Here is an 18,235-nt window from a genome sequence, read left to right as displayed (position 1 = left end):
ATCTTGCAAAAATGAATGTTATCGTTCATAAAGTCCTGTGTTGCTGCTCAGTGTGTACGGGGCTTATAACTACTGGTAGTCAAAATAATTTAAAAAAACTCTACCAATTAATACGGAGTAAACTCTACCAACTAACATGGAGTATAAGTGAAGATCAAGGCACATTTGGCCAAAAATGTGGGCCCATCCACCATGTCCAAGTAAACTTCATCCAATGGGTCCTTAACAATCCTATTTCTCTAACGTCCTAGGGGTTACCGATATGGATTAGTACCATGGGGTATAGATCGGGTCCATTGGAGCCTGGCACTTTAAGAAATGTTCAGTGTGTGTGCTGGCTCCTCCCCTCTATGCCCCTCCACCAGACTCTGTTTAGAAAAATGTGCCCAAGGAGCCGGGTGCATTCTCTGGAGCTCCAGAGAGTTTTCCTCAGAAATGTCTTTGTTTTTTTTTTTTCATGCAGCACTAGCTGGCACCAGTCTGCCTGCGTCGTGGGACTTGGGGAAGGGGGGCTGAACCAACCTCCTATAGGGTTAATGTCTCGTATCCCCGCTGACAGGACGTTAGGCCCTGAGGCGCAGTTTCACATACCCCCTAGGGTGTGCGCACACGCCGGCAGCATACCGCCATCCCTAACAGATGCCGAAGGTGCGGTGAGTACTACCACCGGTGTCCCGGTGACAATGGCGGCATAAGGTCGCGGCGGGCAGCATACCGCCATCCCTAACAGATGCCGAAGGTGCGGTGAGTACTACCACCGGTGTCCCGGTGACAATGGCGGCATAAGGTCGCGGCGGGCGGCATAAGGTCGCGGCGGGCTGCTGTGGACACCCACACTGGCGCTGGTGTAATAAGGGGGCTTAACTCCATTTTACACAAATTCTGACACAAAGCCAGTATAAACTCATAAGAGGCAGCGCACGCCATTATGGGGGCGGGGCTTCCCGGAGAGCAGGATCAGAGGCGCTATTTCCAGCTGCTGCTGACATCCAGGCTGCATGCACAGCGCTGCTCCTCCACAGACCCTGCTAAATCACCTTGAACTGGTACCAGGGGGCTTTATAGAAAGAGGGGAGCATATAGGCTACAATAAACGCCAGCTGCCTTATCTAGGGCTCTGGTTTATGCCCCGCGGAGCACTGTCTCATTCCTCTCTGTATTTCTCCATTAAGGACTGTCTGGGACTCTGTGTCATTTTTACTGTTTTGTGTTATTTCACTGCACTGTGTTGTTTCTCAAATTCTGTGTGTGATTCTGCTTTGTTAGAATGTCTGGCAAGAAGGCTGTGTGTCCCTCCTGCAACACAAAGTTTTCCCCTTCACCGGGGGGATCTCTCCTATGTACTCAGTGTTCTCTTTCCTCACAGGGTAGTAGTGTACATGAGCCAGAGTGATTGGAATCATTCAAAGGAATGATTACTAATATTAATACGGAGTTGACTACTGCCAGGCAAGAAAGGTAGACCCTTAAGAAATCTGTTGATTTTTTTTTTTGATCAAGTCTCTTGACCACAGGCAGGCTCCTCAGTCCCCCCTGCCGGCCTCTCATAAACGCACACTCCCACATGTACTCCAATCTGACTCTGATAATGACATGCCAGATCTGGATGAAGGGGAGGTGGACATGGAGGGTGACAATACTTTGTCTCATGGTGTGGAGACCCTAATTTATTATATTAGGGAAGTCCTCAACATACCGGATAAGGAGACAGAACCTGAGGAAGATTTGTTTTTTTTAATGTAAAACCAAAATCTTCTGCCACTTTTCCTGTCTACGAGGAAATAAACTAATTCTTTAAAGAGGCGTGGGTCAATCCTGACAAAAAATTTCAAACCCTTAAACGGTTGCTACATTTTTTCCCTTTCCCACCGGAGGATAGGAAGGTATGGGAGAACCCCGTCACTTAAGATTGTACTACCTGTACCTGGTGCTATGTCTCTCAAAGACCCAGCTGACCGTAAAATTGAGACTACACTCAAATCAACAAATTTCACGAGTGAGGCGATCAAAGAAATAGGCTTCATCAATGCCCGTGCCACTGCGATGCCAGTTTCGGCTCACAGAGCTCTGTGGCTGCGACAATGCTCAGTGGATGCTGATTTCAAGAAGAGTGTGGAAAATCTTCCCTTTTATAGGGGATGCCTTGTTTGGGGAAGAACTAAACAAGTGTATTTCTCACGCGACGGCGGGTAAGACGTCCCTATCCTTTCGTGTGGCCATATTTAGAGGCAGAGCCAGGGGTGCCTCAAATGCAGCTAGAGGAAACAGAGGTAAACCCGTAAACCAGCGGCTGCTGGGTCTCTGGACCAGGCCTCCAGATCCTCATCCGCTAAGCCCTCCGCGTGACAATTGGCCCCAGCTGCAGGGGGACTTTCAAATGGGTGCTCGGCTTCAACACTTCGCCCGCGTGTGGGCGGAATCATGCCGGGACTCTTGGGTGAGGGACCTCATCCCAGTGTTACCGGTTGGAATTCCAAGCACTCCCTCCTCACAGATTCTTCAGGTCAGGCTAACCAGCTTCACCTGTAGCAAGAGTTGCCTTGTAGGACGCCATTCAAGAACTACTACAAACAAAAGTTATTGTTCCGGTACCTCCTCTGTTGCACAACAGGGGATTTTATTCAAGTCTATTTGTGGTACCGAAATCGGATGGTTCAGTATGGCCGATCTTGAACCTCAAGTCTCTGAACCCGTGTCTTCGGGTGTTCAGGTTCAAGATGTAATCTCTAAGGGCAGTGGTCTCAGGTCTGGAAGAATGGGAGTTCCTGGTATGGCCCCCTCATCAGGCTTATCTCAGATTCGCTATACTGGACCACCACTTCCAGTTTCAGGCCTTGCCCTTTAGCCTTTCCACAGCTCCAAGGGTAATCACAAAAGTCATGGCAAAGATGATGCTGCAACTCCGCATGATGGGAGTGAACATAGTCCCCTACTTGGACGATCTCCTGAAAAAGGCGGTGTCCAGGGAGAGTATGCTGAACTGCATCGACTTCTCTACTCGCATTCTTACAGAAAATGGGTGGATCCTAAATTTCCAGAAGTCTCACCGTCACAGAGAATTCAGTTTCTGGGAATGATACTGAACACGGTGTCTCAGAAGGTTTCATCCCCATGGACAAGGTATTGACTATACAGGCTATGGTCCGCTCGGTGCTCAGAACCCGCACGGTCTCAGTTCACCTTTGCATCCGCCGACTGGGAAAGATGGTGGCCTCCTACGAGGCAGTCCAGTACGGCAGATTCCATGCCCGTCTATTCCAGCTAGATCTGCTGGACAAGTGGTCTGGGTCTCACCTGCACATGCTCTGTCACCGAAAGCACGGATTTCCTTGTTATGGTGGCTACAAGTCTCTCATCTTTTAGAGGGTCGGAGTTTCGGTGCCCAGTCTTGGACTCTGCTGACAAATGATGCCAGTCTCCAGGGCTGGGGGGCAGTGACCCAAGGGGCTCAGTTCCAGGAATGTGGTTGAGTCAGGAATCCTCGCTCCCGATAAACGTTCTGGAACTCGGGGCAATTTACAATGCTCCTCTACAGGCCTCCTATCTTCTCCGAAATCAGGCCATACAAGTACAGTCTGATAACGCCACGGCGGTGGCATACATAAACCGACAGGGAGGACCAAGAAGCAGGGCCGCAATGCGAGAGGTGTCAAGGATACTCCTCTGGGCGGAAACCAATGCAAGGGCCATCTCGGCCATATTCATTCCAGGAGTGAACAACTGGGAAGCGGACTTCCTCAACAGGCACGACCTCCAATGGAAGAATGGGGCCTTCACCCTCAGGTATTTCAACAGCTGGTTTCAACGGTGGGGCTGTCCGCAGATAGACCTGATGGCTTCTCGTCTCAACAAGAAGCTGCGTCGCTACTTTTCCAGGATAAGGGATCCGCAGGCGGCAGCAGTGGACTCTCTGATGTCCCCATGGACTTACCAGTTCGTATACCTGTTTCCTCCATTCCCGCTCATTCCCAGAGTTCTAAAATGACTCAAAAGGGAAAACATTCAGGCAATTCTAATTGCCCCGGATTAGCCTCGACAGGCCTGGTTTGCGGACCTCCTAACCATGTCTCTTGAGGAGCTTTGGCCTCTACCGCTACTGAAGGATCTTCAACAAGGCCCATTCGTCTATCCAGACTTACTGCAGTTTCGTTTGACGGCTTGGAAGTTGATTCTAGACAGGAAAGAGCTTCCCTCCAGGGTTATTGCGACTATGGTCCAAGCCCGGAAGGTGGTGACGTCTAAGCATTACCACTGCATCTGGAAGAAATATGTTTTGTAGTGTGAGAGTAGAAAATATTCTACTATGGATCTTCAACTTGGCCATTTTCTGCTCTTCCCGCAAGCAAGCGTGGCTATGGACCTACGGTTGGGCTCCATCAAAGTTCAGATTTCGTTCCTCTCCATATTCTTCCAGAGGCAACTTGCTGTCCTTCCGGAGGTGCAGACATTCTTGAAGGGTGTCTTCGCATGCAACTACTTTGTCCCTCCCACTGCTCCATGGGATCTTAATCTGGTTCTGACCTTTCTTCAGTCGGACTGGTTTGAACCTTTGCACAGGGTGGACTTGAAATATCTTACTTGAAAGACTGTGATGTTATTGGCTTTAGCCTCTGCAAGACGAATGTCGGAATTGGGGGCCTTATCCTGTAAGAGCCCTTATTTGATATTTCACAAGGATAGAGCGGAGCTTAGGACTCGCCCACAGTTTTTTCCTAAAGTGGTATCTGCTTTTCACATTAATCAACCAATGGTGGTTCCGGTAATGTCTGACATATCGGTTGCTCCAAAGTCCTTGGACATGGTTTGGGCTTTGAGGATTTACGTCAAGAGGACTGCTCGTCACAGAAAGACTGAATCACTCTTTGTCCTCTACGACGCTACGAAGATTGGATGTCCTGCCTCTGCGCAGTCCATTGCTCGTTGGATCCGTCTAACTATCCAACAGGCTTACTCTTCGGCAGCATTGCCACTGTCGAGTTCTATTCAGGCACACTCCACAAGGTCAGTGGGTTCCTCCTGGATGGCTGCCCCGGGCGTCTCTGCCTTTCAATTATGCCAAGCGGCTACTTGGTCTGGTTCGAACACGTTCGTGAAGTTCGATACCTTGGCCGGTGATTACCTTCAGTTTGGGAGCTTTGGGACTTCCCCGTGGTACTAATCCATTCCGGTATCCCCTAGGACGTTAGAGAAAATAGAAATTTAATACCTACCGGTAATTCCTTTTCTCGTAGTCCGTAGGGATACTGGGTGCCCGCTTCAGTGCTTTGCGTTTCCTGCTTACCTGGTTGTAAGTTATTGTTTTGGTCTGCTGTTGCTGTCCCTATTACTGTTCTTGTTAGTGTTGCTATCCTTGGTTTGGTTAGTGTGGCTATCCTTTGTTCTGGTTAGCGCGGCTATCCTGCGTTACTGTTGTGTGTTGGTTCATTACCTCACCGCTGTGGTTATCGGTTTTCCTTCTCTCAAAGTATGTCCGTCTCCTCCGGCACAGTTTCCTAAACTGAGTCTGGTGGAGGGGCATAGATGGGAGGAGCCAGCACACACTGAACATTTCTTAAAGTGCCAGTCTCCAATGGACCCGATCTACACCCCATAGTACTAATTCATCCCAGTATCCCCTACGAACTATGGGAAAAGTAATTACTGGTAGGTATCAAATTCCTATTGTTAAACAGGTCTTACATTTAAATTGTGCCCATTCTAATATGTAGAGCACAATGTATGAACCTGCACGCTACTTAAAGAGTTGTGTATTTTTCGATCACTCTGTCTTAATATAACCCCATTGTAGAAAATAGCCTGCCAATCCCATGGAATACCCCTGTAACTTAAAGGAAAGTGAGTACAGCGTCCAGTCCCTACAATCTGTACTGGATTAATTGAATCCTCCTGACCCATCACCTGTGGTTTAACTGGTACACACCTTCAGCTCTTCTGGGGTTTTATGTAGAGGAAGGGTTTTTTATATTTTTTTATATACATATATATATATATATATATATATATTGCAGCTGTATTTAGATATACATTCATAATGTGTTGAGAGTGGAGGTTTTGAAACCACTGGACCAAAGCGTCGACCTTTCGGTTGTTGAATACATGTGCTGATTAAGTGTGTCATTACCTGCACTATTATTATTATGATGCTTTATTTATATGGCACAGCAAGGGTTTTTTGGCACCTAAGTAAAGAAGGCTGGTGAATGCCATCTGTTTTAAAATATTGTGGGATTGATTAAATTAGTTGCAAGGTTTCTCTATCATCCATAAGGTATACTGGGGACACTTAGTATGATTGGGTATAGATGGGGTCCAAAGGAGTTGGTGCACTTTAAATTTCTTCAACGGGGTGTATTCGCTCCTCCCCTCTATGCCCTCCCTCACAGCTCAGTTTAGAAAAATGTGCCCTCAGGAGAGGATGCACACTCTGGAGCCCCAGAGAGGTTTTCTTCAGTTTATTAATGTTTGTTATTTTCAGGTAAGCTACTGGGCAACAGCTTACCTGCACCGAGGGACACTGGAGGTGGACCGACACCGGCCTTCTGGAGGTGCTGAGTCGCATCCCGCTGACAGAACAGCGGTCCTGGGGGTCAGTGTACCACAGGCATTGCGCTCTCACGCACACCCAGAGTACAGAGCCTGAAGGTCAGTAGAGTGGTGATTGACAACCGGGACCCCGCTTGCGGTGGCTCCGGTTCTGTGTGCTGCATGATCGCGGGCCGAGCATACGGACTCCCCTTGGGGTAATCCCATAGCCCCCCCTGCGTAGACTGGCCAGCGGTTGTTAAAATAGGTGTTGGTGCCTCATTTTACACACATTGGGGACTTTTGCCAGTATAAATATACATGTAGCTCCAGCGCCATTGCAAGGGGATTACCTTAGAGCGGAACCAGCGGCTTCCTGGCGCCATTTCCTGCACTCTCAGCATTGCTGCAGGACTGTCAGCTCCTCCAAGTGATTTTCCACGGTCAGACACTGGTACAGGGGTGTAGTTAAGGGGGAGAGCCTGCTGTGGGACCCTTGTATTAGGCTCCTCCCGCACTTTACACAAATTGCCTCTCTTCTAACTGTACAATTGTTAGTTTCAGGCTGTGTGCTGGTCCCTCCTCTCTGAGTCACTTCACACATACTGGGCTAGGCAGGCTTGCTTGTACCTGTGTCTCTGTGTGTGTGAATGTAAATGTCCTCTGCCAGCATGGTGAAAAAGTTGTGTGCACTGTTTGTCACACCAGATTTCCCCCCTCCCCTGCAGATTCTCTCATGTGTGAATAATGCAGTCAGCCTTCACAAGGTGGGGGTGATTTGCAGGAGCCAGCTTGGCTCAGCTGTATTAAAACTATGATGGCTGACATGTCCAATGAATTGACTGCTGCCAGACAGGAAAGGGAGCAGTTACAACAGTCTATGGCTACTCTGACAAAAGATAGGGCAGACAGCAGACGTGTTTCCCCTCTACCAATTCCATTACCACAAAATAGGGGGTTACCTGATAGCCTCTCGGAATCCGAGGAGGAGGTGCCAGAGGCTGAAGAGGGGGAGGAGCTGGAATCTAATACTGAGTTAAATGATTCCTCTGCTGCACAGGGTGTAGACTCGCTTATCATTGCAATAAGGGATGTCCTAAATATTCCTGGGAATGAGACCGATGTGCAGCAATCCTTTTTCTGCTGCGGGGTACACTGGGCTCCACAAGGATTGGACAATGGGGGTGTAGAGTAGGATCTTGATCCGAGGCACCAACAGGCTCAAAGCTTTGACTGTTCCCAGAATGCACAGCGCCGCCTCCTCTATAACCCCGCCTCCCTGCACAGGAGCTCAGTTTTGTAAGTTGGTGCTGCAGTAAGCAGGCACTGAACAGAGGGGCTGCTCCAGGCAGCCCTAAGAAAAGCTTTTTATAAGGTAAAAAGTGAAGACTTTAAGGGCAGCAGCGGTGGTAAATGTCTTGTGACATTCACTGCTGCAGCTCCAGCTCTCCCCAGCGGCGCTGTACATTCCCGAGCCCTGGTTGCCGGGTACCTACTGCGGAGGCTCCGGTTTTCTTCACGTTAGACACACATGGCTGGGACTCTCCAGGATCGCGTGGCCGCGCTTCGGGAGGTGGTAAGTGGGTCCCTCTTGCGGGACCCGGCGCGGTCAGTGGGAGGGGGGCCGCGCGCGCTGGTGGTGGACACTGTGGATACAGGCGATCCCACTAGATCACCAGGGCATGGGTGCAGGTCAGGTTTTCTCTCTAAACCAATTCTTATATCGCCCACAGTACCCGGTGGTTTTGCCAGCAGAGGGGATAAGGCTTAGACCTGAATCCCCTCCTCCAGCCCCAGGGCGCCATTTCTAGCAAGTGTTCCCGCCCTGGAGCTGCATATCTGTCTTTTCCTCACTCCCTGTCAGTGTCTGCGGTGCCATTATCCCTCAGCTCACTGTTCCTGGGACTGCTTGGGCAAATCCTCTTATGTAAAGCCACCTGGTTGTCAGTGCTGTGACTTTACATGACACTTAAGTATTCTACCTGCCTTTTTTAGTCAGTGTTAGTAAGAAAGAGTGCATTTAGTCAGGGTTTTCTAGTACAATTACCCTGTGATATACATCCAGTTCTTACTGTGTACTGTTATATCATTTGTTATATAGCTGTGTAAGCTAGTCCAGTGCAGTATTATTGTCAGTAATAACCTCTGCATTGTACAAACTGTGACTATCTGTGTGTGCATTTGATAGCTGAGTGGTGTCCATTTCGTGTCTTTCACTCAACCTGCTATCCCTATATTCTATAACCTGAGGGGGCTTGGTGCGTCAGGTTTTATCTAATATAGGATTTTCACAAAGATATACAGGTTGAGTATCCCTTATCCAAAATGCTTGGGACCAGAAGTATTTTGGATATGGGATTTTTACGTATTTTGGAATAATTGCATACCATAATGAGATATCATGGTGATGGGACCCAAGTCTAAGCACAGAATGCATTTATGTTTCATATACACCTTATACACACAGCCTGAAGGTAATTTTAGCCAATATTTTTTATAACTTTGTGCATTAAACAAAGTGCGTCTACATTCACACAATTAATTTATGTTTCATATACACCTTATACACACAGCCTGAAGGTCATTTAATACAATATTTTTAATAACTTTGAGTATTAAACAAAGTTTGTGTACATTGAGCCATCAAAAAACAATGGTTTCACTATGTCACTCTAACTCAAAAAAGTCCGTATTTCGGAATATTCCGTATTTCGGAATATTTGGATATGGGATACTCAACCTGTACTGTATTACGTATTTTTCTCTGTGATTTAGTCACCATATCTCTCCTTTATCTCTGCTGGTGCTGACTAAACTGCGCAGGGGTTTGGGTTTGGGATATAGTGCTGCTGATAATTGTACTGTGTTACCTCATACTGCAAGTTATATCATGTCTGCTTCTGAGGGTAACGGTTCTGGGGCTGAACACTCTGCCCGTGTTGCTGAAGCCACAGACCCATATGAGGAGAATATAGCAGCTGTGGGCTCTGGTTCTGGGGGCTCCTTGCCCCCCAGTGGGACTGTGGCAACGGAGGCACATACTGACCCACCGTGCGCCGCTTTTTCCACACTTCTGCATACGCTAGTTCATAAACTAACACCCCCTATGGGACCCCCTATGCCGGTACAACCGTATGGGGTCCCTGCAGCTAACCCGCCGTGGGCGGACGATTTATCTGCTCAGTTAAAGAAGTTGAACCAGTCCCTGACTACTAAAAAGTCTGACCATCGCTCGCCTAAGTCCAAGAGGTTCTCTAGGCGAGCGCTTGTCTCCTCACACTCCACTGCTGTCACTGACACCTCGTCTGATGAAGACGGCACGTATACTGACCCCACAGGTTCTGACTCGGATACGGCTGATGGGGAAGGTAGTTCACATGTGGATGTTCCTGATCTTTTGGAGGCTATTAAGTTAATTCTACAGATTACGGATGATCCCGAGTGATCCGTCCCTCCTAAGAAACCAGATAGGTTCAAGCGTCAGAAGGTGGTTAAACAAGTTTTACCTCACTCTGATCACCTAGTGGATATACGTCAGGAACCCTGGGAAAACCCGGGTAAGAAGTTTGTGCCTCACAAGAAGATGCTGGCTCGCTATCCCCTCGCGCCAGAGCTGTCTTAAGAATTGGGAAACGCCTCCTCCAGTGGACTCACATGTGGCCAGGATGGTGGTTTCCTCAGCTCTGCCTGTCACTACCGTCACGTCTCTAAAAGAGCCTACGGATAAGCTTGTGGAGGGTTGTCTGAAAGCGATTTACACCCTCACGGGTGCTGCGCAAAGGCCCACTATTGCAGCTACATGGGCTGCCGAGGCTATTGTAGCGTAGGCCTTGGAGTTAGATACTGAAATCTCCTCTGACCATGCTAGACAATGCTTGTCATATATTGTCACAGCTTCTCGCTATATTAAAGAGGCGGTATCCTAGCAGCCAAGGCCTCTACTACGTCAGTCCTGGCTCGCCGGATATTGTGGCTGAGATCCTGGTCTGTGGATCTGGACTCTAGAAAAACCCTTGAGGTACCCCCTTTCAAGGGAGATATTCTGTTTAGGGAGGACTTAAATAAGATAGTGGCTGACTTGGCTACTGCCAAAACTGCCTGTCTACCAAATACCGCTCCTTCTGTGTCGAAGGCTAAAGGTACGTCCTTTCACCCTTCAGGTAAAGCAAAAGGTCAGGCGTACCACAAGCAGGCCCGCACTTCCAAACCTGGTAAGCCGAAGCCCAAAAGAGCCCGTCAGCCAACTTCCAAGACCGATAAGCCTGCCGCATGACTGGGCGGGCCTCCCCCTGGGGGATCACATGGTGGGGGGCCGGCTTCTAGGGTATACCCGGGAATGGTTGAAGACCACTTCAGATGCCTGGGTACGGGAAGTCGTCACTCGAGGTTACGCCATAGCCTTCAAAAACCGTCCCCCTCATCGATTTTGCCAGACAGATGTCCCGTCGGACCAGACAAAGGCAAACACTCTGCATTAGGTGGTACAGACCCTCCTGGATACAGGAGTTGTAGTACAGGTGCCTCTTGCTCAGAGGGGCCGGGGGTACTATTCTCCGCTGTTTCTAGTCCTGAAACCGAATGGGTCCTCCCGGCCCATTCTCAACCTCAAGGCATTGAACAGGTTTGTGAAGGTTTCCAAGTTCCGTATGGAAACCCTTCGCTCTATAGTTCTGGCCTTGGAACCTGGGGACTACATGGTCTCCCTGGATATACAGGATGCTTACCTGCATATTCCTATAGCAGCGTCACATCAGCAATACCTGAGGTTCGCTATTGGCAACCTTCATTACCAGTTTCGGGCGTTACCTTTTGGTTTAACAACGGCTCCATCGAGTTTTCGCCAAAGTAATGGCGGTGATGACGGTGGTACTCCGCCGTCAAGGGGTCAGGATACTGCCGTACCTGGACGACTTGTTAATCCTGGCAAATTCCCCAGAACTTCTGTGTCATCTGGATATGACGGTCCGGTTTCTACAAGCCCACGGGTGGCTCATCAACTGGAAGAAATCCTCCTTGGTCCCTGCTCAGAGCATGGTGCACCTGGGAGCGCTATTGGACACTCACAACCAGCGGTTGTTCTTGTCTCAGGAGAAAGTCCTGAAGCTTCAGGACAGGATTCGTTGCTTCCTTACTTGTCCGCAAGTGTCTATACATTCGGCGGTGCAGGTGCTGGGCCTCATGGTCTCAGCATTCGACATGGTGGAGTATGCTCAATTCCATTCTCGCCCCCTCCAGAGGCTGATTCTAGCCAAGTGGGACGGCCTGCTTCACCGGATCAGGTCTCACATGATCTCATTGACTCCGGAGTTCCGTCTGTCGCTACTTTGGTGGCTCCGGGACCAACAGTTGTGCAGGGGCCGTCCCTTCTGGATATCCAACTGGGTCCTGTTGACGACAGATGCCAGTCTAAGAGGTTGGGGCGCGGGGCTGGAGCAACACTCCTTTCAGGGTCGGTGGACCAAGGAGGAATCTCTTCTCTCGATCAACATTCTGGAATTGCGGGTGGTGTTCAATGCGTTGAACCTGGCCCAGCATTTAATTTAAAACCGTCCTGTTCAAATACAGTCGGACATAAATCATCAAGGCGGCACTCAAAGCCGTTTGGCAATGAAGGAAGTCTCACGGATTCTGCGTTGGGCGGAACGCCATCTACCAGCCATATCGGCAATATTCATTCCGGGAGTCCTGAATTGGAAAGTGGACTTTCTCAGTCGTCAGGACGTGCATGTCGGCGAGTGGAGCCTCCATCCAGAAGTGTTTCAACTCCTAGTGGAAAAGTTAGGTCTTCCAGATGTAGATTTGATGGCGTCTCGACACAATCACAAGGTTCCGGTCTTCAGAGCAAGGACAAGGGATCCTCAAGCAGCATTCGTGGATGCGCTGGCAGTGCCGTGGAGGTTTCGGCTGCCGTACGTGTTCCCTCCGGTGTCACTCCTGCCCAGGGTAATTCGGAAGTTCGAGCAAGAAAAAGGAAATCTGCTTCTCATAGCTCCGGCGTGGCCCAGATGGCCCTGGTTCTCAGACCTGCAAGGCCTATTGTCAGAGCGTCCACTTCTGCTTCCACAACGCCCAGACCTCCTCGTTCAGGGCCCCTGTGTCTACCAGGACCTAGCCCGGCTGTCTTTGACGGCGTGGCTCTTGAAGCTTCCATCTTGAGGGCTAAGGGTTTTTCTGAAGAGGTCATTAAAACTATGTTGTGTGCCCGGAAACCGGCTTCTGCTCGGATTTACTATAGGGTCTGGCATTCCTACTTTGTTTGGTGCGCATCTAATAATTATGACGCTTCCAAGTTTAGTACAGCCAAACTTTTGGCTTTTCTGCAGCAGGGCCTAGATTTAGGCCTGCGTCTGGCCTCCCTCAAGGTTCATATTTCGGCCTTGTCGGTGTGGTTTCAGAGAAAAATTGCGACTTTACCTGATGTTCATACTTTCACTCAGAGTGTGTTGCGTATCCAACCTCCCTATGTCCCGCCTGTGGCTCCTTGGGACTTGTCGTGGTTTTGGAGGCGTTGCAGGAGCCTCCGTTTGAACCCCTGGGTTCAGCTGACCTTAAGTGGCTTTCCCTTAAGGTGGTGTTCTTGCTGGCTATTGCCTCTGCTAGAAGAGTGTCGGATCTGGGTGCCTTGTCTTGTAGTTCCCCATATCTGATTTTTCACCGTGACCGGGCGGTTCTTAGGACTCGTCCCGGATATTTACCTAAGGTGGTTTCTTCGTTCCACCTTAATCAGGAGATTGTGGTTCCGGCCTTTGTCTCTCCTGATTTGTCTCCCAAAGAGCGGTCTTTGGATGTGGTACGGGCTCTCCGTATCTACGTGAAGAGAACTGCTTCTATTCGAAAATCTGATTCTCTCTTTGTTTTGTTTGGATTTCACAAACGTGGCTGGCCTGCTCACAAGCAGATCCTGGCCAGATGGATTAGAATGGTGATTGCACATGCTTATGTGAAGGCTGGTCTGTCAGCTCCTGCTCACATTACGGCCCATTCTACTCGGTCTATTGGACCTTCTTGGGCGGCCCAACGTGGTGCGACCCTTGAACAATTGTGCAAGGCGGCTACGTGGTCCTCCGGGAACACGTTCATAAGGTTCTATGCCTTCGATACTACCGCTTCCCAGGATGCTTCCTTTGGACTCCGGGTTCTTGTGCCCGCTACAGTGCGTCCCCTCCTATAAGGAACTGCTTTAGGACATCCCCATTGTCCAATCCTTGTGGAGCCCAGTGTACCCCGCAGCAGAAAATGAGATTTATGGTAAGAACTTTCCTTTGTTAAATCTCTTTCTGCTAGGTATACTGGACTCCACAAGGTGCCCACCCTGACGCACTTAGCTTCTTTGGGTTGGTATGGCATTAGCCGCTGACACTTCTCTTGTCGTGAGAGTGTGGTGTATGTGGCTACTAACCGTTGTTGTCTCTTTTCCTGCTACTGCATTGGGCTGGTTAACTAAAAACTGAGCTCCTGTGCAGGGAGGCGGGTTTATAGAGGAGGCGGCGCTGTGCATTCTGGAACAGTCAAAGCTTTGAGCCTGTTGGTGCCTTGGATCAAGATCCTACTCTACACCCCCATTGTCCAATCCTTGTGGAGCCCAGTGTACCTCGCAGAAATAGATTTAACAAAGGTAAGTTATTACCATAAATCTCGTTTTCTCTGCACAGGAAAAAGGTGCAGATCACATTTCCTGACTAAATGGAACTGGGTCATCTTTTCAGGGAGCCATGGGCTACTCCTGACAAGAAATTCCAAGTGTCAAAAAAAATGGGTGACCGCCTTTCCTTTTGTTCATGAGGGGCGAAAGGTCTGGGAAACTCCCCTTGCTGTTGATGCATCAGTATCACACCTGTCAAAAAAGACAGTACTGCCGGTTCCAGGAGCTACGGCCTTAAAGGAACCCACGGAAAGGAAAATAGGGACAACCTTAAAATCTATTTATGTTGCAGCAGGGGCCTCCCAAAGGCCTGTTATTGCAGGTTGTTAATTGACTCACGCCATACATACTTGGGCAGGTAACCTTCAGGACGACCTCCCTGGGGTTAAGTCCCTGGCTGATATGGTGATGCTGATTCAGCACATCCAAGAATCTGCCCGCTTCCACTGTGATACCATCAAAGGAATTTTCATTATAAATGCCCGTACCTCTACCATGGCGGTTTCTGCACGCAGAGCATTGTGGTTGCGTCAGTGGGTGGCGGACACGGAGTCTAAAAGGAGTGTGGAATCCTTGCCTTTCACAGGTGATTGGCTGTTTGGAGGTGAATTAGATACCAGGATTTTGAAAGCTACTGCTGGAAAGTCCACATACCTCCCCTCTGCTGCTCCAACAGCTAGACATTCTTACACTGGGCCTTCACTGTAGTCCTTTCGGACAGCGCACTTTAAGGGTAAGGCAAGAGGTGCTTCAAATGCGGCACGAGGCTTCAGAGATAAGTCACATAAACCTGCCACCACTTGGTCTCAGGACCAGAGCGTCTGCTCTTGCTCCTCAAAACCCTCAAAACCCTCCGCATGACGGTGTCCTTCCGCTCCATGGGGATCTTAGGAGCGTGTTTGAGATTGTTCAGCTCCATTTGGAACAGCTCCTGCCAGTATGCCTGGGTAAAAGACCTGATCTCCCAGGGCTACAAACTGGAGTTCGAAACTTCTCAGCCTCACAGGTTTTTTAAGTTGCGTTTACCGTCTTCAGAAATCATGCGCCTCACGCTACGGGAGGCCATTCAAAAGTTATCTCAGAACCAGGTTATTGTTCCTGTGCCACTTCAGCAACAAGGCAAGGGATACTATTCTAGCCTTTTTGTGATACAAAAACCGGATGGTTCAGTGAGGCCCATTTTGAACCTCTAATCGTTAAACCCATAGATAGATAATTCTATTTCTCATAGTCCGTAGTGGATGCTGGGCGCCCATCCCAAGTGCGGATTGTCTGCAATACTTGTACATAGTTATTGTTACAAAAATCGGGTTATTATTATTGTTGTGAGCCATCTTTTCAGAGGCTACTTTGTTTGTTATCATACTGTTAACTGGGTTCAGATCACAAGTTGTACAGTGTGATTGGTGTGGCTGGTATGAGTCTTACCCGGGATTCAAGATCCTTCCTTATTGTGTACGCTCGTCCGGGCACAGTACCTAACTGAGGCTTGGAGGAGGGTCATAGGGGGAGGAGCCAGTACACACCATGTGATCCTAAAAGTTTTCTTTAGATGTGCCCTGTCTCCTGCGGAGCCGCTATTCCCCATGGTCCTGACGGAGTCCCCAGCATCCACTAGGACGTTAGAGAAAATAAGAATTTACTTACCGATAATTCTATTTCTCATAGTCCGTAGTGGATGCTGGGCGCCCATCCCAAGTGCGGATTGTCTGCAATACTTGTACATAGTTATTGTTACAAAAATCGGGTTATTATTATTGTTGTGAGCCATCTTTTCAGAGGCTACTTTGTTTGTTATCATACTGTTAACTGGGTTCAGATCACAAGTTGTACAGTGTGATTGGTGTGGCTGGTATGAGTCTTACCCGGGATTCAAGATCCTTCCTTATTGTGTACGCTCGTCCGGGCACAGTACCTAACTGAGGCTTGGAGGAGGGTCATAGGGGGAGGAGCCAGTACACACCATGTGATCCTAAAAGTTTTCTTTAGATGTGCCCTGTCTCCTGCGGAGCCGCTATTCCCCATGGTCCTGACGGAGTCCCCAGCATCCACTACGGACTATGAGAAATAGAATTATCGGTAAGTAAATTCTTATTATCTGCGGGTTTTCCAGTTCAAAATGGAGTCTATGAGAGCAGTGATCTCAGGTCTGGAGGAGGGGGGGGGGGGTGGGGTTCTTGGTCTCTGTAGACATAAAGGACTTATCTCCATATTCCGATATGGCCGCCTCATCAGGCCTACCTCAGGTTTTCTCTGTTGGAGGAACACTACCAGTTCCAGGCGCTACCCTTCGGCCTATCCACGGCCCCAAGGGTCTTCTCCAAAGTGATGGCGGAAATTATGTTCCAACTCAGGATTCAGGGCGTGAACATTGTCCCCTACCTAGACGATCTGCTGATCAAAGCAAGATCAATGGAACTACTGCTGGACAGCATCTGCCGCACGACATCCCTGTTGTCACACATGGTTGGATTCTGAATTTTCAAAAATCCCACCTGGAGCCAACCCAGCGTCTCCAGTTCCTCAGAATGATCATAGACACAGTGGCTCAGGGGGTCTTCCTTCCTGGAGACAAGGCGAAGGCACTTCAGGAGTTGGTTCGGGCAGTTCTGCAGCCAAACAGGGGGTCTGTACATCTTTGCACCCGTCTGTTGGAAAATATGGTGGCCTGCTTCAAGGCCATTCAATTTGGCAGATTCCATGCAAGGACATTCCAACTGGATCTCCTAAAGAAGTGGTCGGGTTCGCATCTGCAGATGCACAAGGTCATATGTCTCATACCGCAGGCCAGGATTTCTCTCCTGTGGTGGTTGCAACCCTCCAACCTCTTGGAGGGGCGGAGCATCGGGATCCAGGATTGGATTGTCTTGACCACGGACACGAGTCTTCGGGGCTGGGGAGCTGTTAACCATGGGGCACAGTTTCAGGGCAGGTGGTCAAGCCTCAAAGCCTGCCTTCCTATAAACATACTGGAACTCAGAGCAATATTCAATGCTCTGCTGCAGGCTTCTCATCTGCTCCAAGGTCAAGCCATTCAAGTTCAATCAGGCAATGCCACGGCAGTGGCTTACGTCAAATCGGCAAGGAGGGACGAAGAGCAGGGCCTGCAATGGGAGGTATCCAAGATTCTCCTCTGGGTCGAAAGGAATGCAAGGGCGGTATCAGCCATATTCATTCCAGGAGTAGACAACTGGGAGGCGGACTTCCTAAGTCGTCACGACCTAAACCCTGGAGAGTGGGGTCTCCACCCGCAGGTATTTTGACTGAAAACAGATCGGTGGGGCTGTCCGCATATCGATCTGATGGCCTCTCGGCTCAACAGCAAGCTTCAGTGCTATTGTTCCAGGATGAGGGACCCTCTGACAGCGGCAATGGACGCGCTGACAACACCATAGGTTTACCGGCTGGTGTACCTGTTTCCTCCGATTTCGTTGCTTCCCAGGGTTCTAAAAATAATCAGAAGAGAGGAAGTTCAGGCAATTCTCATTGCCCCTTACTGGCCTCGAAGGGGTTGGTACGCGGATCTTCTGGCCACTTCGGGATGATCTTCTTCTGCAAGGACCGTTAGTCTACCCGGACTTACGGCGGCTTTGTTTAACGGCATGGCGGTTGAGCTGAACCTTCTAGCTGAGAAGGGAATTCCAGGTAAGGTTATTGCCACCATGAATCAAGCCAGGAAAGCTGTCACATCGAAGCATTACCACCATATCTGGAAAAGATACGTCTCCTGTTGTGAGGGCCGAAATATCCACCTGCGGATTTCAACCTGGGGCGCTTTTTGTGTTTCATACAGGATATGGACCTAAGGTTGGGCTTTATTAAGGTTCAGATCTCGGCCTTGTCCATTTTCTTTCAGAAGAAATTGGCTGCTTTGCCTGAGGTACAGATGTTTCTGCAGGGTGTCCTTCACATCCAGCCTCCTTTTTTTTGCCACCCACGGCACCTTGGGATCTACACGTGGTTCTGGCCTTTCTACGGTCCTCTTGGTTTGAACCTCTGATGTCAGTAGAGGACAAGTACCTTACGTGGAAGACGGTCATGCTCCTTGCCTTGACTTCCGCTAGGTGCGTT

At 49.3% G+C, this 18,235-nt stretch overlaps 1 protein-coding gene across 1 annotated transcript in view; it reads left to right on the top strand.

Moving 5' to 3' along the window:
- Positions 1-18,235, top strand: part of DCTN6 (dynactin subunit 6) — a 48,451-nt gene that overhangs the window by 12,341 nt on the left and 17,875 nt on the right. The window lies entirely within an intron of this gene.

This window comes from Pseudophryne corroboree, chromosome 1, assembly GCF_028390025.1.
Source record: "Pseudophryne corroboree isolate aPseCor3 chromosome 1, aPseCor3.hap2, whole genome shotgun sequence".
NCBI classification, from domain to species: domain Eukaryota; kingdom Metazoa; phylum Chordata; class Amphibia; order Anura; family Myobatrachidae; genus Pseudophryne; species Pseudophryne corroboree.
The sequence above is the reverse complement of the archived record's forward strand: the minus strand, read 5'-3'. Positions and strand labels throughout refer to the sequence as shown.